At 43.5% G+C, this 24056-nt stretch overlaps 12 non-coding genes across 12 annotated transcripts; 5 read left to right on the top strand and 7 right to left on the bottom strand.

Annotated features, from left to right (window-relative positions):
- Window positions 1–270: 270 nt before the first annotated feature.
- On the top strand, window positions 271–343 carry TRNAV-AAC (transfer RNA valine (anticodon AAC)). The gene has a single exon. It is a non-coding gene; the product is annotated as a tRNA-Val (tRNA).
- A 1670-nt stretch (window positions 344–2013) lies between these two features.
- On the bottom strand, window positions 2014–2101 carry TRNAY-GUA (transfer RNA tyrosine (anticodon GUA)). The gene is given in 2 exon segments: window positions 2014–2049; window positions 2065–2101. It is a non-coding gene; the product is annotated as a tRNA-Tyr (tRNA).
- Window positions 2102–4669: 2568 nt separating this feature from the next.
- On the bottom strand, window positions 4670–4751 carry TRNAS-GCU (transfer RNA serine (anticodon GCU)). Its single transcript has one exon. It is a non-coding gene; the product is annotated as a tRNA-Ser (tRNA).
- A 20-nt stretch (window positions 4752–4771) lies between these two features.
- On the bottom strand, window positions 4772–4845 carry TRNAN-GUU (transfer RNA asparagine (anticodon GUU)). The gene has a single exon. It is a non-coding gene; the product is annotated as a tRNA-Asn (tRNA).
- A 1966-nt stretch (window positions 4846–6811) lies between these two features.
- Window positions 6812–6882, bottom strand: TRNAG-CCC (transfer RNA glycine (anticodon CCC)). Its single transcript has one exon. It is a non-coding gene; the product is annotated as a tRNA-Gly (tRNA).
- A 6049-nt stretch (window positions 6883–12931) lies between these two features.
- Window positions 12932–13003, bottom strand: TRNAE-CUC (transfer RNA glutamic acid (anticodon CUC)). The gene has a single exon. It is a non-coding gene; the product is annotated as a tRNA-Glu (tRNA).
- Window positions 13004–13491: 488 nt separating this feature from the next.
- TRNAI-UAU (transfer RNA isoleucine (anticodon UAU)) lies at window positions 13492–13564 on the bottom strand. The gene has a single exon. It is a non-coding gene; the product is annotated as a tRNA-Ile (tRNA).
- Window positions 13565–13674: 110 nt separating this feature from the next.
- On the bottom strand, window positions 13675–13746 carry TRNAE-UUC (transfer RNA glutamic acid (anticodon UUC)). Its single transcript has one exon. It is a non-coding gene; the product is annotated as a tRNA-Glu (tRNA).
- A 1971-nt stretch (window positions 13747–15717) lies between these two features.
- TRNAN-GUU (transfer RNA asparagine (anticodon GUU)) lies at window positions 15718–15791 on the top strand. The gene has a single exon. It is a non-coding gene; the product is annotated as a tRNA-Asn (tRNA).
- A 24-nt stretch (window positions 15792–15815) lies between these two features.
- TRNAS-GCU (transfer RNA serine (anticodon GCU)) lies at window positions 15816–15897 on the top strand. The gene has a single exon. It is a non-coding gene; the product is annotated as a tRNA-Ser (tRNA).
- Window positions 15898–20520: 4623 nt separating this feature from the next.
- Window positions 20521–20591, top strand: TRNAG-CCC (transfer RNA glycine (anticodon CCC)). Its single transcript has one exon. It is a non-coding gene; the product is annotated as a tRNA-Gly (tRNA).
- Window positions 20592–20975: 384 nt separating this feature from the next.
- Window positions 20976–21047, top strand: TRNAE-CUC (transfer RNA glutamic acid (anticodon CUC)). Its single transcript has one exon. It is a non-coding gene; the product is annotated as a tRNA-Glu (tRNA).
- Window positions 21048–24056: the final 3009 nt, after the last annotated feature.

Genomic DNA, 24056 nt, shown 5'->3' with positions numbered 1-24056 from the left:
GCTTGCTTTCCAAGATCAGATGGGATCTAGGGCCTTTAGGATATTCCTATTAAACAATTATTCCCCTTGGTGCTTTTGTTTTTCAGTTCTCTTTCATCCTTCCAATAACAATTACCCTCCCATAAAATCTCACAAAGAGGTTCAGCTTTATTTCCCCTGGGGTGAATTGAGACAAAGGCTTTTCTCCCCGTTGGAATCATCAGCTCATCTGTTCAAGGTTTTCTGTATACTGACTCAACTCTTGGCTATTGTTCAAGCTCTTGCGCCTCAGTTTCTGTAGTGTAGTGGTTATCACGTTTGCCTAACACGCAAAAGGTCCCCAGATCGAAACTGGGCAGAAACATGACTTTTTCCCTTCTTCTAGAACAAAAACAATGCCTCCAGCCAAAATGAAAATGAGATGGTTAAAGCAAAACTTGCATCATGTATTTTGGCTAATAAAGGTATTGCTATTTCGTGGACTTTGCTGTATGACCAACAGAGTAAAACATTTCTGACTAAGGGGAGGTACAAATTACCTCCATTCACAGATTTTCCTGTTCCGAACAAAAGACCGCATCGATGGTATGACCAGTACAATGTGTAGGCCCATAGACAATCTGAGATAGGCCCATGTTTGTCATGGCCCACATGAACCCCCGAGCTACCCTGTAAGAGCTGAAGAACTGGACTTGAGAGGGATGTTGAAATTTCCCAGAACAAGAAGCCTGGGAGTTTCCAACACCAGCTCCGAGACCAGTTGTGTCAGCTCGGCTAGGGACTCTGTTAAGCAACGGGGTGGTCGGTATACCAACAGAATCCTTAGACTGTCCCTTGCCTTCAGGCGAAGGTACATAGCCTCGATGTGGTTTAGTTGCTGGAGAGGTATCCTGGTCATGGTAAGGTTGCCACACCGCCCCCTTGCCCACTTCCCCTCACCTGCTCACTAACAACATACCAAGCTGGGAGAGCTTGTGCCCACATCACACTGCTATCGTCCCCCAGCCAGGTTTCCGGGATACAGACCAGGTCAGCGGCTTCATCAGTAAGTAGATCATATAGAATGTGGGTTTTGTTCTTGACTGACCTGGCATTACAAAGGAGCAGTGAAAGGTTCAGTGGATGGACTGGTACATTTTCTGGAACCTTTGGGTTAACAGGGTGAAAGGAAGGAGGGATAGGTTTTAAGCATCGATCTTGCTTTCCTCTATAACAGAATTTCACCCTGTTACTGCCATACCTCCCATTTCCCCGCACAACTCTAATAGCCGCTTCACTTTCGTTGTTAATTGCCTCCTCATCTATACTCAGTCCACAAGATATTATCTCCCATTCCTGTCTACATACATCATCTTAGAGGTAAAAATAGTGTCTATCAGTACACGTAATGACAATATCAGTACTGAATAGATAATATCAAATCTCATTTCTCAACCCTTAGTCCAATCGATGTTAACAAATTAATTCAGTGTCAGCTCCAACCTCATCAAGCAATAGGTGTAAACAAATTACTCAAATAGAGATATAGGAGTTATGGAGTCCCAGGTTTTCTTAGGGGGAGGGAGAAAAGGGAGGAGTCGGTGTTAAACTCCCGGCTTGTGGCACAGCCCCTTTGCTCCACCTCCAGTCCAGGTGCCAAGTCCCTCTGCTTCAGGCAGCCCAGCCCAGATGGAAAGAGGTCAGGAAGCGCTCTGGGCTTGCCTCTTGCTGGCTGATATTTGCAGGAAGGAAAAGGGCAGGCTTCAAGACCTTGCAGCCCCTTTGCCCCACCTCCAGTTCTTTTGATCTTGGAAGCTGGTTAGTACTTGGATGGGAGACCACCAACCAATCCCAGGTGCTGTAGGCTCTATTTGGGAAGAAGGGACTTCCTTGCCTAGGAAAAACCTATGAAAAATTCATGGGGTTGCTTTAGGTCAACAGGTGGTTTGAATGCACATGTGAACACACACACACACCCTTTCAAAGAGAGGTAATGGCGCACTAGCTGAAACAATGCTTCCCTTGCTTGATAGAACTTTGGCAAAATAAGAATGCTCCTTCGAGCCGGAGTTGAACCAGCGACCTAAGGATATCCTGGATTGGCCACTACAGTCCTTTGCTCTACCAGCTGAGCTATCGAAGGGCTCTCTGCATTCCTGTCTCTGCTGATATCTTTGAACTGTGTCATGGTTCTATTGCTGCCTCTTTCATTGATCTCTTTTGGTGCTCAGCCATGGATATAGGTGTTTCTCTGGTACAATGTTTACTCTGTTTGTCAAACATGCAAAGACGTCTTTGGAAAGTGAGCATCATATATGGGTATCCCCTCCTCAAGTGAGGGAATGGTGGTGTGTCCCCCATTCCTAGTGACACAGTGGACAAAATGTGTCCCTTTTGCTGCCAAATAGAGACTCAGGGCCCATTTTCAGCCTCTAGGGGTGCATCAGCACTGTAGAAATAATGCACTTTGACACCACTTTAACTGCGGTGAAGGAGGAGGAGGAAGAAGGAGCAGGAGGAAGGGTCAAGTTCAGGGGAGGGAATTAGGTCAGAGGGAGGGCAGAGAATGGAACATGCCTCCCTCGCAGGCAGCTTTTTCTCTTTCTTTTTTGGGGTAATTTTTATTTTGACAGGCTATGTGAATGCTTTTTCTACAGGGTGATACATTTTGATAGAATGTGGCTGCTTGTGCTACATTTCCCTTTCCCTTTCATTTGCCTGCTGCCGGCACCTCACTTTGCAAGAGGCTTTTTTTAAAATTATTTTTTATATGCGAATACTATAATGCAAATGTTGCAAATGTTTCTCTTTTAATTTGGCAAATTGAAACAGAATGCTTTTGCTACATATATGTATGTATCTGTAAGGAATTCTGGGGGAGCAATCTGAGAGAAAGCAAAGGATGCAGAGATGGCATTCCAAGGTGAGGAATTATTATTATTATTATTATTATTATTATTATTATTATTATTGTATGTGTATGAGGCATTCTGGGGTCGCAAGGAGGGAGGATGCAGAGATGGCATTCTGAAGTGAAGACAGATTGCATTTTGGGGTTGAAAACAGAGGCAAAGCAAGAGGATCCAAAGAGGAGGGGAGGATAGATTGCATTTTGGGGTGGCAATCGGAAGGAAAGCAAAGTAAGAGGATGCAGAGATGGCATTTGGGGTAAGGAATTATTATTATTATTATTATTATTATTATTATTATTATTATTGTGACAGGAAGAGGATACCTGGGGGGGGGAGGCAAGGGCTTCGGAGGTAGCATTGGGCTGCAAGTGAAGGGGAGACAGGAGGCTGTAAGGGGGTGGAAACCCATGACTTTGGGGGAGTCACACTCTCTCAGCCTCAGGGGAAAGGCAATGGCAAATCTCCTCAGAACCAATTTTGTCAAGAAAACCCCAGGATGGGGTCGGTTTAGGGTTGCCATAATCTGTAGTGACCCTAATACACACAAGAATACAAACACACACCTGGAGGTTTTTAAATTTGACAGAATATGCGCACATTGCCACCAGGTTTTTTTTTTAAAGGAGGGGGGAAAGCACCCACCCAGTTGGCCAATTGCTGTAGGAAATGTCACCTTTGACGAAAGCGGAACTGAATTTTTTAAAAAAATGCGAATACTATAAATTTTTATTTAGAATAAAGTATAACAGCATATAAAGAATAAGGAAAGTAAGATACCATATAACCACATATAATAACATTTAAAAACTAACCTAAAAGAGAAAAGAAAAAAGAGGAAAAAAACCCTATGATTCCAGTAGACCTAAAAATAAAACCAACATTAAACATATAAACATATAGACATATATTTAATTAGATCACCAATATTGTTATCCTTCTAGTTGTTACTTCCTTTACATTTGGATATTACTGCATATTGTAAATTATGTATTTACTCCTAACATATAACCAATAATATTACGTTCACATGGTGATTTCCAATTTCCTCGGCTAAATATCAACCTTATCTTATCAATGGAAAGTGGAACTAAATTTGATTGACAGCAAAGGAGCCTTCATTTTAAACTGGTACCTGAACATGTGAACTTCAGAGGGGTAAAATACCCCGATTGAGGTAAAAAATAGTGGGCACTTGCTTCCGAGGAGATTTGAGATGGGGGGACCCGGATCTGCCCCGTTCCATGCAGGGCAAATGGGTGAGTGGGAATGGGGCTGTAGACAAGCCCATGGAAGTTTATCATTCTCATGGACAGGATTTTGATCCTTCCTGATGACTTCCTTATTTTTGCCCTTTCCAAAAAACTAGAGCCAAGATCCTACTTCAGGTGGGGTGGAGTGTAATGCAATCCCACTCAGTTACTGCGTCTAGAGTGTGTGTGCATGTTGCAAATGGCAACTGCACACTCCCATGGGTATTTAATAGTTGGAAGAGGATCTGGTGTGCCTCAGTGTACCCAGGAGCAAGATGCTGGTATCCCCTTCCCTGGAGAAGGTTAGATAGCTACTCTTTTTTTTACCTGCAGATGGAGTGTTCTGCACTTTTCCTAGCCTCTAAAGGGCTAAGGAATCGCCCCTCGCCATTTGCAGGAGGCTTGTGATGTATGGGGGGGGGGGGGGGGAGGCAAGTGTTGTATACAGAGGCCCTTGGTGGATTTTTGTGCAGCACATTTAAAAATATACCATCAGGATTAACAGCCAAAGCTTACACTCCAAAGCTGCTTCCCTATAAGGAAAAAGATCGACAAGGGTGGGATTCGAACCCACGCGTGCAGAGCACAATGGATTAGCAGTCCATCGCCTTCACCACTCGGCCACCTTGTCAAGGGGGGGTTGCCCACAGCCGTCCCTGGGTGGGCTCGAACCACCATCCTTCTGGTTAACAGCCAGATGCGCTAACCCATTGCGCCACAGAGACCTGGACAGTGTTCTCTCTTGTTTCATCCCTCTTGGTCTGAGATTCATTAGCAAAGACAATTGTCAACTGGGCCAACAAGTCGTGCCAGCACACTTCCCTAGATACAGCAGAGTGGCACAGCAGGAGTGTGCTTGGCCAATAATCCAGAGGTCAATGGTCCCATAACCCAGAGGTCAATCCTCTGCTAGGTAGCTGTTGCCTTTTATTTTTGTTTTGTTTTTTCAAAATTGCAGAAGATGAAAGGAGAATCTTCTGTACTACAAGTGTTGTAGGGTAAAATTATGTATGCTTCCCTCTCTGGTTAAACACCCAGATCAAGCCACATTCTATTTCAAAATTAACAGCTCTGGAATTGGAGGTCATGTGGCAGCCTTTTCTTTCCTAGACCAAGTTCTCAGCCTGGAATAACTCAAAATAAGAGCTCCTGAGAGAACCTGGAGAATTCCCTGCCAACCTTTTACCCCTGTAGGCTTTTTCTATCGTGAAAGGCAAAGGTTTCAGTCAGGAGTGCCACTAGGGGGTACAGGGGATTTGGACCACACCAGGTGACACCTGAGAGGGGATTGACACCTGGTGGGGTGTTTGCTCACTCTCTGTTTCAAGACCCACCCTGGTATCCCTTCTCTGCTAGCCAAGGTATCTCTCTCCCCATCAGTTGCCCCAGTGATGTAGAGTCAACACATGAGGTTCCCAGTCATGCGACCTAGAGTCACATCCTGGTTGATGCCTTCCTATTTTTTGCTCTCCTTAGTGCCAAAGAGAGCACAGCCTGTCCAGATTTATAGCCCAGATCCTTGACCTAGTGAGGGATAGTGCTAAGAAGAGTTTAATTAGTATCCATGTACACAAAGACAATGGAGATTATCATACTAGGGTCAGTTCCAGAACCATCCCACAATTAACTCGTTATTGGCAATGAATGGGACAGTAGTGCTATGAGAATATATTCTTCTGCAGAGTTTCACAATCATGCTATAATTACGAACCAATAACAATACAATAACATTTTCATGTTGTACAACTTTCCATCCACAGATCGTGAATGTGAAGTTTTGCGCATGCAAAAATTGATGATGGGAGCATTCACATTAGCATGATTGTATCGTTATTAGCTTCTCCACATTTGCAATACTGAGAATGAAGCATTATTGGCAAGCCATTTACAAAGTTTCCCCATTTATAAGATATTGATAAGATAAGATATTGCATTAATTCTGCAGTGTGGCAGAAAGTTTGTGTACATTGAATCATCAGAAAGCAATAGTGTCATCTTAGCCACTCATGAAAAAAGTTTTGCTTTTGGAGTATTTGGGATATTGAAATTCCAGATAAGGGAGACTCAATCTGTAATGTGAATATTGCATGTAATATAAATTCCCTTTTGCATGTAGTATGAATAATACAAATGCTGCATCAAATCTTCCCTCTTTAGCTCTTGCAAGGGCAAAAGCTCCAGGATCCAACACTTTGATGACCAACCTAGAAATCAGGGAAAGTGCAAAAAGCTTCCCTGGCTGGGAATCAAACCTAGGCTCAGTGGTGAAAGCACCGAATCCTAACCACTAGACCACCAGGGATGGATAGGGATGCTTTCTTCCTCCTCTTCCTCTACCCAACAGGCCTTCTCTGCCACAGTGAAAAGGCAGTCTGTACACTTTGATTGGCTTTTTGAGGATTCACATTCTGGGCCTCTTATATGCAAAGCAAGAATCGAATGTCCTGGTTGTTTATTTTTGCAAACAACTGGCAAAAGATATTCACATGTTCTCCCCACACCCAACATTTTTAGGCAAGCTCTTAAGTTCTCTGCATGCATAGGTCCTAATTAACCCCTTGCAAATGCAAACTCTAATTAAATCCTAGTTCAACACTGGCAAATAACCCCCTGTGTGGAAATGTTGGGCTGTATGTTCTGCTTGGATGCACTCTCCTTAGCACTTGGAATAGCAAAAGTAAGAAGGCAGTGTGCACCAGCCGGGACTCGAACCCGGGTCGCAAGGTTGGGAACCTTGCATGATACCTCTACACCACTGGTACAACTGATGAACGGCATTTCCTTCCCTGGTAGAAAAACTCTCCAGGCAAAAAAAAAAAAAAAAACTGCCAAGATTCCTCTGTTCCTCTGGAAGAAAGCCATTTTATACCAGCTGAGGATTTGGCTCTTGAAAGGAAAGTCTGCCCAAAGGCATTACATTTGAAACAGAGTGTGGCTGGTTCTGGGCCTTTTGTCCAAAAGGGAAGCAGGCACTTATATCTGTGTATCTTTTTTGCAGCCAGCATAGCGAGTATTGCCAGCAGTGAATGATTCTCCATCTGTCTTCATTGATGCCAGTGACAGAAGCAAAAAAGTGCAGCCGCCTAGCAGAGGATGGTTTCGATCCATCGACCTCTGGGTTATGGGCCTAGCACGCTCCCGCTGCACCACTCTGCTAGATGACAGCAAGGGACATTTAATGGCTTGTCTACTGGTTTGTCACTGAGCAACACCCAGACACAAAAGAGAGGGGCTGAAAAGAAACATCTGCTGCCCCACTGTAGAACTGATGCCATCTGACACCACTTTAACTGCCATGGCTCCCTCCTATATAATCATGGAATTTGTGGTTTCTTCTGACAGAGAAGGCTAAATGGCTCACAAAGCTTCAAATCCCAGAAGTCCACAGCATTGAGCCATGGCAGTTAAAGCAGTGTCAAACTGCATTAATTCTGTAGTGTAGGTGCAGTCCTAGATTCAAAGTATTCATTTGCTTCTGCAATTTAAGTTTTATTATTGCAAGAATAATATTTTGCTGTGAAAGAAGCAGCACTCATTACAGAGAGAATCAAGTAGGTTAAAGGAGTGGTGAATGGAAAGGATGATGATGATGATGATGATGATGATGATGATGATGATATGCGACTGTGTGGTCACATATCATCATCCTTTCCATGTTTAGTCATATATCATCATCATCATCATCATCATCATCATCATTGCTTACTGCCTCTCTTCATGGATCGAGACAGGAAACAATAATAGACCAACAAATACATAACATCAGTTAAAAAACACTACATCAATTAAAACTACATACCATTTAAAAGAACAGACAAGACACATGCATATTAAAATAATCCACATTAAAAATTCATCATTTAAAAGTTACAGTTTAAAATTATCTGGATAAGCAACCCAGAAGAGTCTAATTTTTAATGCTGTGTTATATTCAGAAAGTGTATTCAGCTGTTGTTAGATGATGATGATGATGATGATGATGATCCTTTTCTTCTTCCTCCTCTTCTTTTTCCTCCTCAACTGAAAAGGGGAAGGCTGTAAGAGTTGCCTGGAAAGCTGAATTTGTTGGGAGTCAGACAATAACATTCATAACAACAGCAACAACCACAGCTTGAGAGTCCCACAGAAAAGCAGTCACTGGAAATGGACTAAAACCACTGGAAATGGACCAATGGTTAAGATTGCTGAGACTAACTTGGGTTTTAAAGGATAAGCCAATATAAGATTTTCTGAAAGACTGGAAAGCATTTATGGACTTTCTGAGCCACAAGAATTTAGTAAGTGTATTTAGTTGGATCTGTAATAGTAGCATAACATTTTTTTCCTTTCAGTTTTTTTTTACCAATAGGAATTAGGCGGTTAGAATCCTTTTGTGTATTAGTGAGTCAGTTTAGTGTATCAGTTAGTTTGTGTTAATTGTGTTAGTTTATTATTATTATTATTATTATTATTATTAAACTTTATTTCTATAGAGCTGTAATTATAGTTTAGGCTTCAGTTTAGTGTTAGTATGGTGTTGTAGCCTCAGTTAGTTGGTTTTGCTGTTGTTGTTGTTGTTAACTGCCCTCGTGTTGACTTCGATTTCATGGCGATTTTGTGGATGAGACTTCTCCAATACTTCTCCGAGATCCAAGATGTGTCATCAGTCTCTCTGCTCAGGTCCTGCTGGCCCAGGCCTGTGTCCTATGTGGCTTTCCTCTCTTTCTAATGTCTTCTACTTTTCCTAGCATCATTGCCTTTTCAAACGATTCATTTTTCCTCATGATGTGGCTGAAGTACGACAGCCGCAGTTTAGTCATCTTGGCTTCCAGGGAGAGTTCCACCTTGATCTGTTCTAGAACCCATTTGTTTGTCTTCTTGGCTGTCCATGGTATCCTCAGCACTCTTCTTCAGCACCATGTCTCAAAGGAGTTGGTTTTCTTCTTATCCGCTTTCTTCACTGTCCAGCTCTCATATTTGTATGTAGTGATGGTGAATACAATTGCTTGGGCTGTTCTTACTTTAGTGGTCAGTTGTATATCTTTATGCTTTTATGATCTTGTTCAGTTCTTTCAAAGCTGCCCTTCCCATTCCTAGTCTCCTTCTTATTTCTTGACCATTGTGGTCAATATTTGATCCAAGCTATGGGAACTCGTTGACAACTTGGAGTGACCTCATTATCTAGGGTGAATTCTTGTAGATCTTCCATGGTCATTATTTCATAATGTTCAGAACTAAGCCTACCTTGGCACTTTCCTCCTTGACTTTTTTCAGTAATTGCTTCAGGACTTTGTTGTTTTCTTCTAGTACTAATGTGTTGTCTGCATATCTTAGGTTGTTAATGTTCCTTCTTCCAATCATCAGTCATCCTGTTTCTGAATCTAAGCCTTCTCTGCATATGCTATTTTGTACATACAGGTTGAATAAATAGGGTGATAGTATGCAGCCTTACCTGAGACCTTTGCCATTTGGGAACCATTCTGTTTCTCCATATTCCAAGGGTATTAAAAGAACTGGCAAATGTAATATTGGAGCCATTGGCAATAATCTTTGAGAACTCCTGGAGAACAGGAGAAGTCCCAGCAGACTGGAGGAGAGCAAACGTTGTCCCCAGCTTCAAAAAGGGGAAAAAAGAGGATCCAAACAATTATCGTCCAGTTAGTCTGACATCAATACCAGGAAAGATTCTGGAGCAGATAATTAAACAGAGAGTCTGTGAACATCTAGAAAGCAATGCCATAATCACGAAAAGTCAACATGGGTTTCAGAGAAAGAAGTCACGCCAGACAAATCTGATCTCTTTCTTTGATAAAATTACCAGCTTGGTAGATGAAGGGAATGCTGTGGATATAGTATATCTTCATTTCAGTAAGGCCTTTGACAAAGTTCCCCATGACATTCTTGCAAACAAGCTTGTAAAATGTGGGCTAGACAAGGAACCGACTAGAAAACTGGGCAAAAGCTAACAAAATGAAATTCAACACGGAGAAATGTAAGGTACTGCACTGAGGGTGGAAAAATGAAAGGCACAGATATAGGATGAGGGACACCTGGCTGAATGAAACTATGTGTGAAAGGGAGCTAGGAGTCCAAGTAGACCACAAGTTGAACATGAGTCAACAGTGCGATGCGGCAGCTAAAAAGACCAATGCAATTTTAGGCTGCATCAATAGAAGTATAGTGTCTAGATCAAGAGAAGTAATAGTGCCACTATATTCTGCTTTTGTCAGGCCCCACCTGGAATATTGTGTCCAGTTCTGGGCACCACAATTTAAAAAGGATGTTGAGAAACTGGAGCGTGTCCAAAGGAGGGTGACTAAAATGGTGAAGAGTCTGGAAACCATGCCCTGTGAGGAATGACTTAGGGAGCTGGTGATGTTTAGACTGAAGAAGAGAAGGTTAAGAGGTGATATGATAGCCTTGTTTAAATACTTGAAGGGATGTCTTGTTGAGGAGGGAGCAAGCTTGTTTTCTGCTGCTCCAGAGAACAGGACCCGAAGCAGTGGATGCAAGTTACAGGAAAAGAGATTCCACCTCAACATTAGGAGGAGCTTCATGACAGCAAGGGCTGTCCGACAGTGGAACACACTCCCTCAGAGTGTAGTGGAGTCTCCTTCCTTAGAGGTCTTTAAACAGAGGCTGGATGGCCATCTGTCGGGGATGCATGGCAGAATGGGGTTGGACTGGATGGCCCTTGCAGTTTCTTCCAACTCTATGATTCTATGATTCAGTTCTGATGGCAGCTTCTTGCTCTGAGTAGGTTGTGCATCAGGACAATCAAAATTAGTGGCACTCCAATTTCTTTGAGAGCATTCCACAGCTTTTTGTGAGCTATGCAAATGTTTTCTCATAGTCATTAAAACACAAGTGGATTTTCTTTTGGAATTCTCTGGTCCACTCCATTATCCATTGTATTACATTCCTCTTCTGATCATACAGCACCCCCACCATTGGTTTAAATTTCTCTTTGAATTCCCTAATCTTGTGGAAAAGGTCTCTTGTTCTTCCTTTCTTGTTATTGGTTGCTATTTCTCTACATTGGTTGTTGTAGTGATTCTCTTTCTCACTAATTGTTAGACAGTAGCATTCATGGTTCTTTTTTCCATTAGAGTTGGCTCCCAGACTTGAAATATGACTTGAAATTTGAAGGTTGAAACCTGAGACTTGACTTGACATGTGAACCTGATTACATCACTGTCACAATTCAAGAAGGATGTTGACAAGCTGTAGTGTGTCCAAAGAAGGGTGACCAAAATGGTGAAATGTCTGGAAACATAGCCTTATGAGGGGTATCTTAGGGAGCTGTGTATGTTTAGCCTGGGGTCGAGAAGGTTAAGAGGTGACATGATAGCCATGTTTAAACATTTGAAGGGATGCCAAATTGAGGATGGAGCAAGCTTGCATTCTACTGCTTCAGAAACCAGTACCTGGAGGAATGGATTCAAACTGCAGGAAAAGAGATTCTACATAAATATGTGGAAGGCCTTCCTAGGGATAAGAGTTATTTGACAGTGGGATACGCTGCCTCAGAGTGTGTGGGGCCTCCTTCTTTGGAGGTTTTTTTTTTTAAAAAACAAACCCAGAGTCTGGATGGTCATCTGTTGGGGTGCTTTGATTGGGTGTTCCTGCACTGCAGGGTCTAGACTGGATGGCCCTTGGGGGTCTCTTCCAATCCAAGATTCTATGATTCTATAAGCTCACCATACCTATCCAGCTGGGACAGAATGACCTCACTATCTGAAAGGGCTTGGAGCCAAGAAGGTTGATAAGCCATAGAAGCTTGCAAACCAAACTAACCTTTGGCACCACACAAAACAGGGCAGTGTTGCCCTTTCCGCCTGGCATAGCTAGAGGTTTCATGTCTGTGTACTGCTGGTTGGCAAACAAGGTCCCAAACTGTACACGTTCACTTCTCCTACAGCAGTGGTGCAGCAGAAGCATGCTGGGCCCATAACCAAGAGGTTGATACATGAAAACAATCCTTTGCTTGCTGATTGCAGCCTTTTCTTTTTGGCTGAGAAGGGACCACTTTTGAAGAATGGAATCGGAGTCCTTACTGACCTCTGAAGTCTGGCTGGTGAGCATGAAGCCCCTCCAGTCTAATTTATGCTTGGCTCCCTCTGCAGCAGGAGTCACAGAGGAGCCCTGGTGGTGCAGTGGTTAAATGCCTGTACTGCAGCCACTCACTCAAAACTATAAAGTTGTGAGTTCAATCCCCAGCTAAGGGGGCTCAAGCTTGACTCAGGCTTGCATCCTTCTGAGGTCACTAAAATGAATGAATACCCAGATTGTTGGAGGCAATTAGCTTACAGTTGTAAACTGCTTAGACGCTTTTAGTTCAGTATGAAGCAGTATATAAATGAAGCTGTTTTTGTTTGTTTTGTCTTTAGCAGAGGAATCTCTGTAATCTCTGCCTCAGGCCAAGTGCATGGAATCTCCTCATAGGAAATTGCTGCTCCCTGAAGGATTCAGGGATGCTGGAGGTGCGGCGACAATTCCCTGACTTTTAGGAAGCGCATCCGGCTTTCACACACATACACTTCCTAAACGTTTTAGTGGTGTTTTACCAGTGCTTACCCCACAGTAAGCACTGGTCTGAAAATCTTCTTCATCACACTGAGAAATCCCAGTGGTCTGATGCTTCTCACAAAAGCAGAAAGTGATGCCCACTGCCTTCTTTCAGGCATATGATCAGGATCAGGCAGACTTTCATATTGTGAGATAGAGCTATCTGTTGCACTAAGCAAGCTGCAAGAGAGAAACAGAGCAGATGCTTCTACACTGAAAAACCACACTTTGCCATGTGATCAGCAAAGAAGGTTGCAAAAAAACTTCCCTGGCCGGGAATCGAACCCGGGCCACGGCGGTGAGAGCGCCGAATCCTAACCACTAGACCACCAGGGACGGACAAGGATGTTTTCCTCCTGAAGTCACTTCAGGTGGCCCTTCAAATTACCTCACACACTCCTTGGCTCTCCCCTACATTTGGACCAAGAAATTTCATTTTTCCACACCCTGATGCATACAGGTGTAACAGTTTTCCAGTAGCCTCTTCCCCTTGTTGTTGTCGTGTGCCTTTAATCTGTTTCCACCTTATGGCGACCCTAAAGCAAACCTGTCATGGGGTTTTCTCAGCAAGATTTGTTCAAAGGAGGTTTTTCTTTGCCCTCCCCTGAGACTGAGAGAGTCTCCCTCATTGTGGTTGTGTGTTTGTTGTATTTAAAGGGGTTGTGCATCCTGCAATGGGTCAAAAGATTAGCCCCTAGACACCCCACAATGTGCCCCCTGCCTGCCCTGGACCACTAAGGCCTACCCCATAGAGTCTCCCCTTTGCCCATTCTGAGAAGGACCAGGAGGGCTCAGGCTGCCTTCCCTTCACAAAAGCAAATAGGTGCCTTCTCTGAGGCTTGAACTCAGGATGTTCAGATTATAAAACTGATACGCTGCCTACTATGCTAAGAAGGCTGGTGGGAAGAAACAATCTTTGCATACCTTTACTGTGCAGATTCAATCCAGGACCAGACAGGAAAATGACACTTAGGCAAGACAATGGCCCTGGGAGCAAGCCAAAGCCTTTCCCTGGCCGGGAATCGAACCCGGGCCGTGGCGGTGAAAGCGCCAAATCCTGACCACTAGACCACCAGGGAGGAGGACAGGAACAGGAAGCTTCTGAGCAATGATTTCTTAGCAAATTGCTCAGTGCCATCTATGCAGTAAAGACCTCTTGCCCAGGAAAAGATATTCTTGAAAAAAAGAAGACTGGAATGAAATGCTGAATAAAATGAATTTAATAACCATGTATAAATATCTGGCTGATTCCAGAGTACAATATGTCGTCATGAACTCTAAGTATAAAAATAGTCACAGGACAAGACTGGTAGACGTCATAGCCATGTTAGTCTCAATCAATACGTGAAGGGATCTTGTAGCACTTTTGAGACTAATAGAAAGGTTGCATCTGCACTGAAGAAATAATGCAGTTTGATACCACTTTAACTACTGTGGCTCAATGCTATTTAATTCTGGGAATTGTAGTTTTGTGGGATATTTAACTTCTCTGTCAGAGAACTCTGGTGCCACAACAAACCACAAACTCCAGGAATCCATAGCAATGAGCCATGGCAGTTAAAGTGTCAAACTGCATTATTCCTGCAGGGCTGATACAGCCCAAGAAACAAGTTGGTAGTATAAGCTTTTGTAGACTTAATTTCATCTGAGGAAGTAGATTTAAGTCTACAAAAGTTTATACTACCAACTTTTTTCTTTCTCTCAGTTAGTGTCAGTGGTGCTACAAGATCCCACTGTATACAGGATAAAAGTGAATGTTAACATGCGCAAAGGTGGAAACAGGTATGACAAAATAGCTGTGGCACCTTGAACCATAGAAAATAGTTTTGCAAACCATCCATAGCCCATCAGCTTTTAAAGAACTATTTCACTCTGAAGTACATTGGTTCATACACACACACACATTAATTTTCCTTGCACACACCTTAAAAAAATAAAATTTCATCTATTCATATATTTACATACATTGACAAACATCTACATCCATATCACTGAAGCACTCTTACTTCCACCTATATGTAAAGAGATCTTGTAACACTTTTGAAACTAAATGAAAGAAATTGCAGTATGAGCTTGCATAGACTTAAGTCAGATGCAAGGAAGTAGACTTAAGTCTACGAAAGTTCATGCTTCCAACTTATTTCTTTCACTTAGCCTCATCGGTGCTACAAGATCTCATTACATACTTATTTTGCAGACTAACTTGGCTTTGAATTACTTCCACCTAGTATCGCTTGTCTATAAATTTAATTTGCACAGCTGTGCCCATCAGGTGTTATAATGATTGAGCACATTTCATTTAGCACCTGAAGCCTCCGGTCTGTTTGTCCTCTTCTTTCTGATTTGATACCATCCTTTCTAGGGGCTGTCCATGGTTCTGAACCTACTTCCAAATAGGTTTAGCTTTAGCCCCTTGGTAGTTGTTGCTGTTAACTGCCTTGTGTCAGATTCTCAAGGCAACCATGTGGATGAGACATCTCCAAGCCTCCTGTCCTCCACTGCTCTGCTCAGGTCCAGCAGGTTCAGATCCATGACCTCCCTGATCAAGTCTAACCATCTGGCATGCAGTCTCCCTCTCATAACTACTGCCTTCTACTTTTCCTAGCATTATTGTCTTCCAATTACTCCGGCCTTCTCATGATGTGGCCAAACTAGGACAGCCTATGAAAGGAAAATCTGCTGTGTGACTGCATGGCCCAGAGCAAACACTTGCAAAACAGAATAAGGCTGGTTCTGGGCCTTTTGCCGGAGAAGGAAGCAGAGATTCCATCTGTGCACATTTTTAGCAAAGAGCATTGCTAGTCCTGTCAGCAGCAGAAAGGTTCACCTTCTGTCTTTTGGGATGCTAGTGGCAAAAGGGAAAGTCTGGAGCACCTAGGAGATGATGGTTTTGATCCATCGACCTCTGGGTTATGGATCCAGCACACTCCTGCTGCATCACTCTGCTAAGTGTCAGAAAGGGAACTTTTATGGCTGGTCATCTGGATTATCACTAACACTGAGCCACAAAATCTTAGGGCAAGTGGGGACTGAGAGGGAACACTGCCCAGGTCTCTGTGGCGCAATGGGTTAGCGCATCTGGCTGTTAACCAGAAGGATGGTGGTTCGAGCCCACCCAGGGACGACTGTGGGCAACCCCCCCCCCCTTGACAAGGTGGCCGAGTGGTGAAGGCGATGGACTGCTAATCCATTGTGCTCTGCACGCGTGGGTTCGAATCCCACCCTTGTCGACCTTTTCCCACATGGGGAAGCAGTTCTGGAGTGTAAGCTTTGGCTGTGAATCCTGGTGGTGTACTTTTAAATTTGTTACCCAAGAAGCAACCCAGGGCATCTGTGTTCCTTGTCTCCCCACCCACTTACCACAAGCCTTCTGCAAATCGCAGGGGTATAGTTTTTAACTCATTAGTAGTTAGGAGAGAGTGCAAACCATCCCAGGCAGGATCCAGACACAGTTGCGGGGAAAGACCAGCTATCTCCCAACTGAGTGGTTGAGTGGCGAATGGACTGCTAATCCATTATGCTCTGATGCATGGGTTTGAATTCCACCCTTGTCAACCTTTTCCCTCTTTGAAATATTGGCTTGCTTCTGTTCGTTTTAATTTGTAGAACATTAGAACATTCCTTTGTCCCCATGTTCTTCTGTTAAAGCAACAAAAGTTTAACAAAGGTTTATTGTCAACCTGCCCTGTTTGTCCAGTTTTGCATTTTTACTTTGCTGCAGCCCTGTACTCACACCAGTCTGTTTATATGCAGATGCAAAGATGTGTATTTTCTGTGTTAAGTTAGAGCATCCAAGCTTCTTTTTGCTCTGGTTTGTTTTTGGCCCCAGAGTGTGGCTTCACATCGAATCCATGCCAATTTCACCTCAGGCATTGTCAGAACAGCTAGGCTTCAAACTGCTTTGAAGCTGCTTTATTTTGCCAGTGCAGACAACGCCTAAGCTAATGAATATTTCAGATAAAAGAAGAAAACTATAATCTCACCATCTCTCCAGAGTAAGATGTGTAGGAGAAGAGAGATGATGGGGAGATTATGGGGACCAGGACAGAGAAGGAGAGTAACTTCCTAAAAGGAAGTGACCTGCATTACATGGTTTGTTTACCAGTTTACAAAGCATTTATTATCATGCCATTTAATCCTGCTACTGAGCAAATGGGAGGTTTAAATGAGGGAAGAGAGCAGAGTTTCACCTGCAAGAAGTTCTAGCTATCTGAAAACCCCCACTGCTCTAAATAGCAAAGAGGGAGCAAGGGAGAATGCAGAAATCTTCCAACAGCGCCACTCTGTTTGGGCCTCGGATGGGAAAAAATAAGAAGGTAATGTGCACCAGCTGGGACTCGAACCCAGGTCACAAGATTGGAAACCTTGCATGATGCCTCTACACCACTGGTGAAACAGATACTTTCTGTGGTATTAAAACCTGATGGGGAAGAAAAAGTTGGCAGGAAACTCTTTGGATTCCCTCAAGGGGTTAGTTATTAACCCATAGTGTGTACTGGTCTGTATGTTATATGAAAGCAATGTATACTTTTAATCATTATTTGGGATGAAGTGAGAATATATACGTAGTGAAACTGACCTTAAATTTTACAGTTCAGGAAATGTTCATATGGCAGACTTAACAACACAGGTAAACAACTTGTAGCACTGTAGATGCTACTGGGCTGCAACTCTTATCAGCATTAAACCAACCCCACCACCATTCCCTTATCCTTTTGTGTCATGTCTATTTAGATTTTAAGCCTGAGGGCAGGGAACTGTTTAATTAAAAGAAAAATGTAAGCTGCTCTGATTGCCTTTGTAGCTGAAGAGTGGGATATAAATACTAAATAAAATAAAATAAAATAAATAGTGTCACCCAAATGGACTATTGGAATTGGGGTGCAGACGGGGAGGAGGTTCTCACTCTGGGAAACCCAGCATCCTGCTGCCACCAGCCAAGAGAGCAAATACATGATGACTCTCTGAGCAAAAATAGTTTTTAATTACAATACAATAAAATAAATCTCCCTTCGCAAGGAAAGAAGTCACAGCAAACAGCCTCCACCCACAATGGAAAGGAGCAAAACAGATCAGGAGGTGAAGGCTGCAGGAGAAGCGGTCAGCAGTTTTACACCTTCCTCAACCTCCCAAAGGGGAGCAGCACACCACTTATCTGGGCATCACAATTCAAAAAGGATGTTGAGAAGCTGGAGCCCTTCTCTCCCTGCAGCCTCATAAGATTCTGAGTTCAAACCTCAGAGAAGGCACCTCTTTGCTTTTGGGAAGGGCAGGCAGACTGGGCCCTCCTGGCCTTTCTGAGATTTTGACCTTCTGCAGACTGCACAATCCCTGTAAATACAACAAACACAAATCCACAATGGTAGATGGTCAAGCAGCCATTTTTCCTTTTACTTAGGGCTTGGGTAGACCCTCTCCATCTTAGAGGAAGCCATAGGCAAACACCCTCTGAACAAATCTTGCCAATGATAGGTTTGCTTTAGGGTTGCCATAAGTCAGAAATGACTGGAAGGCACACAACAACAGGGCAAGAGATTACTGAAAAACTGTTACTCCTGTATCCATCACGGAGTGGGAAAATGAAATTCTCCGGTCCAAATGTAAGGAAAAGTCAGGGAGTGTGTCAGGCAAGTTGAAGGACCACCTGGAGTAACTTCAGGAGGAGAACATCCTTGTCCATCCCTGGTGGTTAGGATTCGGCACTCTCACCGCCGCGGCCCGGGTTCGATTCCCGCCAAGGGAAGGGTTTATTTTTCAATTTTCTTGCTTGACGAAGTCTGGTTTTTGAACTATAATGGGATTGGAAGTGCAGAGTAAAAGCATCTGCCCTGTTTGTCTGCCTTCTTAGCACAGCAAGTAGCTCTGTCTCACAATCTGAAGGACTGCATGAGCCTGAGCCTGAGAGTAGGCAGTTGGCAGCACTTTCTTCTTTTTTAAGAAGCATCAGACCCCTCGTCTTTCTCAATGGGGCAAAGGGGAGATTTCATGTGCTTAACCTGAGGCAGAGATTGCAGAGATTCCTCTGCTAAAGACTCATAAGGAACTTTCATGACTCCTGCTGCAGAGAGATCCACACACAAATTAGATTAGTTTGAGTTGAAGAATCTGAAAATATGAAATTAAATTGAGAATTTCCAGGCCTCAGACAAGATTCTAGAGGTGGGCAACGTTTGTTTAAAAAATTAATGAACCCAGAGGGGGCTGTGCTGGGTGAGACAATTGGCCAGACTTTATGGTGTCCCTTCTCCTGTATTAGAATCACCTGAGGCCTTTTGTTTTCCCAACAGAAAAACAAAAGCTTCCCCACCCTGAATGAAAACATGGGTAGGGGATCTGGTGTAATTATTGCCCTTCAGTGTCCATAGAGGGCAGAGGGATGGGATTTATTACTTTAGATCTCAGGCTGCAAGTAGTCTAAAGTAATTATTGTAATTGTAATTTTAATGTTTAAAAGGGTGGGACCCAAAATACTGCCGCTTACGTTACTTCAGGGATAAAGCCTTCCAGTAAGTCTGGGATTCTTACAGAACTTGCTTCTGGGCTCCAAAGACTGTAATAACAATTTAAAAAAACTGGAAAAAATATATTATTCTACGGATTACAGATCCAGCTAAACTTACTAAAATTACTAGTAACCATAACCACAAATTATTGCTTCTTTAGAATTCATATTGCTCAGAAAGTCCATAAATGGTGTCCACTCTTTAAAAATATCTTCAATATTTAAAACCCACATTAGTTTAGCAATTTGGGCTAACTTCTTCCATCATCAGTGCTTTGGTCCATTTCCAAACACTGCTTTTCTGAAGGGCTCTCAAGATTGCTATCGCTGTCAGTGTTATTATCTTACACACACACACCCAACAAACCCAGCTTTCAAGGCTGCTCTTGCAGCCTTTCCCTTTTCAGTGGAGAAAGAAGAAGAGGCAAAGGAAGAAAAGAAACATCATCATCATCATCATCAACATCATCCTGATATTGTGTGACTGTGTGGATTACCTTTCCATTTACCACAACATGTAACCTACTTGATTCTCTTTGCAATGGGTGCTGCTCCTTTTATAAGAAAACATGATTCTTATATTCTAAAAAGCTAAAACAGCAGAAACTAGTAAATATTTTTTCTGAATCTAGGGCTGCATCTACACTACAGAATTAATGCAGTTTGACACTGCTTTAATTGCGATGATTCAGTGTTATGAAATTCAGGGATTTGTAGCTTTATGAGCTATTTAGCCTTCTCTATCAGAGTGCTCTGGTGCCACAAGAGACTACAAACCTCAGGATTTTATAGGAGGGAGCCATGGCAGTTAAAGCAGTGTCAAACTGCTTTAATTCTGCAATGTGGCAGCAGTCATGGAAGATACTTCTTTTCAGCCCCCACTTTTGTGACAAACCAGCAGATAGGCCATTAACGGTCCCTTGCTGTCATCTAGCAGAGTGGCACAGCGGGAGCGTGCTGGGCCCATAACCCAGAGGTCGATGGATCGAAACCATCCTCTGCTAGGTGGCTGCAGTCTTTTGTTTTTGTCACCGGCATCAATGAAGAGAGATGGAGAATCATTCCACAGCTGGAAATACTGGCTGTGTTTTCTACTAAAAATATGCACAGGATTAGCCCATGCTTCCCTCTTAGACAAAAGGCTCAGAATCAGCCACATTTTTGCCTCAAAGGTAATGCCTTTGGGTGCCACAGGACAGGCTTTCCTTTTAACAGCCAAAACCTCGGCTGAGATTAAAATGACTACGTCTGGAGTGATTCCATAGAGAGGAATCCTGCCAGTTTTTGTTTGCTTGTTTGTTCTTTGCTTGCAGAGTTTTTCTACCCGGGATGGATATGCCTTTCATCAGTTGTACCAGTGGTGTAGAGGTATCATGCAAGGTTCCCAACCTTGTGACCCGGGTTCGAGTCCCGGCTGGTGCACACTGCCTTCTTATTTTCGCCCTTCCAAGAAGTAAAGAGAGTGCAACCAACCAGAAGGTACAGCCCAGTGTCTCCATGCAGTGGGGTATTTGCCAGGGTTGAATTAGGATTTAATCAGGGTTTGCATTTGCAAGGGTTTAATTAAGAGCCATGTGTGCAGAGAAATAAAGAGCTTGCCTAAAAATTGTCAGCGGGGATCCCTGAAGATCTTTTGCCAGTTGTTCATGAAAATATAGAAGCAGGGCATTTGATTCTTGCTTTGCATATGGGAGGCACAGAACGTGAATCCTCAACAAGCCTGTCAGAATGTACAGCTTGGCTTGTCACAGCAGCCACTAAAGCCTGTTGGATGGAGGAAGAGGAGGAAAAAAGCATCCCTATCCATCCTTGGTGGTCTAGTGGTTAGGATTCAGCACTCTCACTGCTGTGGCCTGAGTTCAGTTCCCAGCCAGGGAAGCTTTTTGCATCCTACATGCTTTCCAGATTTAACAAAGTATGTTTCCCCCCCAGCATGCTGAAACTATATGTAAAAGTAAGGCACTTGTCCTTTTTCTCCTCTGCAGGGGTCTTAGCACAGCAGTTGGCTGGGCAGTGTCTGTTTCCGACGGTGTATAGGTCCTCCTGAGGCTGAACCTGAAAGAAGGCAGTTGGCTGCTTTTTCTGCTTTGGTGAGAAGTGTTGGACCCTGGTGTTTTTGCCCTCCCAAGAGCTAAAGAGGAAAGATTCCATGCATTATTCATATTATTCATATTCCACACAAAAGGGGTTTCATATTCTGTGCAATATTCACATTGGAATCCAAAATAATCCAAATCTAAAACTTGAAAAAAGTCCCCCCCCCCCATGAGTGGCTGAGGTCTTGACACCTTTGCTTTGCTTTCTGATGGTTCAGCATACACAAACGTTGTTTCCTGCACAAAACTGTTTTAAAATATTGTATAAAACTTCCTTCAGGCTATGGGTATAAGGGGTACACAAAGCATAAATGAATTTTGTGTTTAGACTTGGGTCCCATCTCCAAGATATTTCATTATGTATGCATATACAAATATAGCTACTCCAAAATAAATCAACAAATAAATAAAAAACCCAAATCCAAAACATCTCTGGTCCCAATATTTAGGATGAGCGAGACTGTATTTGTAGCCATATTCCATGCAATAGGGCTGTGCATCTGATGCAAATGCCTCTACTACAGCCTACCCAGGAACCTGCTGTTCCTGATGAGAAGGTGGCTGCACACTCACTAGACTGTAGGGATGGGCGACCTTCCCAAAACCAGGGGCACTGAAATGTCATGAAATTTTCGTGGGAAATGTTGTTTTCTGTATTAAGGTTCAATAGCTGCTCAAGGTGGGGGGGGGGGGGGCAAAAATTCCGGGTCCCCTGTGAGGAAGACAGTGGAAGAGAGAGGCTCAATCCAAGCAACCACTGCAATGTGAAGGCAGGAGCAGCTGCACAAGTTGCACATTCTCTCTGAGGTGCTGCTTCTCCTCACATTGTCCCTCTGCCCTCTGGACCTGGCTGTTTCTTAGGTGGGGTAGGCAGCTGGTCTGGTTGTTGGAGCCTACCTGGGACTGCTTCACTTTTTAAAGCTTACTCTCCTGTGGTGGGCCAAAGGTTTGGAAAATGGGCAGTCAACTTGACTTCAAGGGTTGGGGAGTGTGTGTATGGAGGGGATCAGCTGCGTGCATGTGGGCACACTTTTTTATATTGTAAATTTGTTTGCTGTGTGGAGAGTCCCACCTCCTTGCAATCCCATTGCCCAGAAAGGACTAGGACAGTGGATGTGGTGGTGGTAAAGATGCAGTAGACCATTATGTGACTGTGATGAAAGTTGGTCATGTCATAGTGAAGTAGGTGGGCACTGTGGATTTGGTGAGGTGGAGCACTTTCTAATCCAGGTGGTAAAGAAATTGCCCTTCTCAGCCCCAGCCATCAGACAGTAATCCCTAAAAGAGTTGTGGGAGAAATGAGACATAACAACCAGAATCCATGAACCTTTGAATGCATTGTCACAGCCAAAATGATGAGGATGAGAAGATATATGATATGCAGTTGAAGTGCCACTTTGTTGTTGTGTTCCTTCAAGCCATTTTGGAGTTATGGAAACCCTAAGGCAAACCTATCATGGGGTTTTATAGGCAATATTTGTTCAGAGGAGGTTTGCCAATTTTTTAATTTTTTAAAAATTTCATTTGTATACCATCTGATCATGCGACTTGTCCAAGGTCACCCAGTGGGTTTCATGGCTGAGAGAGAAATCAAACCCTTGTATTTAGAGACACAATCTGACACTTAGCCTGCTGTCAGAGGCCAAAGGCAAAAGTAACAGTGACATAGGAAAGGATGATTTCAGTCCATCATCCTCTGGGTTATGGGCCCATCACGCTCCTGTTGTGCCACTTTGCTGTATCTAGGGAAGGGAGCTGGCATGGCTTCTTGATTCAGTTGGCACTGTCTTTGTGTATAAGGATACTAACTAAACCCTGGGTAGCACTGTCCCTCACTAGACCAAGGACCTGGCTGTAAATTTGGACTGGCTGTGCTCTCTTTGGCCCCAGCCAAATAAAAAGGGCATCAGCCAGAACCTGAATCTGGCTCACACAACTGAGAAATTCGCAGGATGCTTGTACATCACTGGGGCAACTGAAAAGGAGAGAGGCACCCTGGTTAGTTGAGGGGGGTGGTCAGGGTGGGTCTTGGCACAGACATTGTGTGAACACCCCACCAGGTGTCACCCCCTCTCAGGTGTCACCTGGTACAGTCCACACCCCAGCACCCCCTTTTGGTGCTGTGACCGAAATTTTTGCATCCCATGATAGAAAAACCCAGCAGGGGGGAAAAGGTTGGCAGGAAATTCTCCAGCTTCCTTCAGAAGTTCTGTTATTTTGAGTTATTCCAGGCTGAGAATTTGGTCTAGGAAGGGAAAGGCTGCCACATGACCTCCAGGTCCAGAGCTGTTACTTTTGAAATAGTGGTTTGTTCTGGGTATTTAACCAGAGAGGGAAGCATACATAATTTTACCCTACAACACTTGTAGTACAGAAGATTCTCCTTTCATCTTCTGCAATTTTGAAAAAACAAAACAAAAATAAAAGGCAACAGCTACCTAGCAGAGGACTGACCTCTGGGTTATGGGACCATTGACCTCTGGATTATTGGCCAAGCACACTCCTGCTGTGCCACTCTGCTGTATCTAGGGAAGTGTGCTGGCACGACTTGTTGGCCCAGTTGACAATTGTCTTTGCTAATGAATCTCAGACCAAGAGGGATGAAACAAGAGAGAACCAGAGAGGGAAGCATACATAATTTTACCCAACAACACATGTAGTACAAAAGATTCTCCTTTCATCTTCTGCAGTGCTAGAAAAAAAAACACCCCAAAACAAAAAGCAACAGCCACCTAACAGAGGATAGTTTTGATCTATTGACCTCTGGTCTATGGGCCCAGCACACTCCTGC

Source organism: Sceloporus occidentalis, unplaced genomic scaffold (assembly GCF_023333645.1).
Source record: "Sceloporus occidentalis isolate IW3139 unplaced genomic scaffold, rSceOcc1.0.p SCAF_1, whole genome shotgun sequence".
Classification (NCBI taxonomy): Eukaryota; Metazoa; Chordata; class Lepidosauria; order Squamata; family Phrynosomatidae; genus Sceloporus; species Sceloporus occidentalis.
The sequence above is the reverse complement of the archived record's forward strand: the minus strand, read 5'-3'. Positions and strand labels throughout refer to the sequence as shown.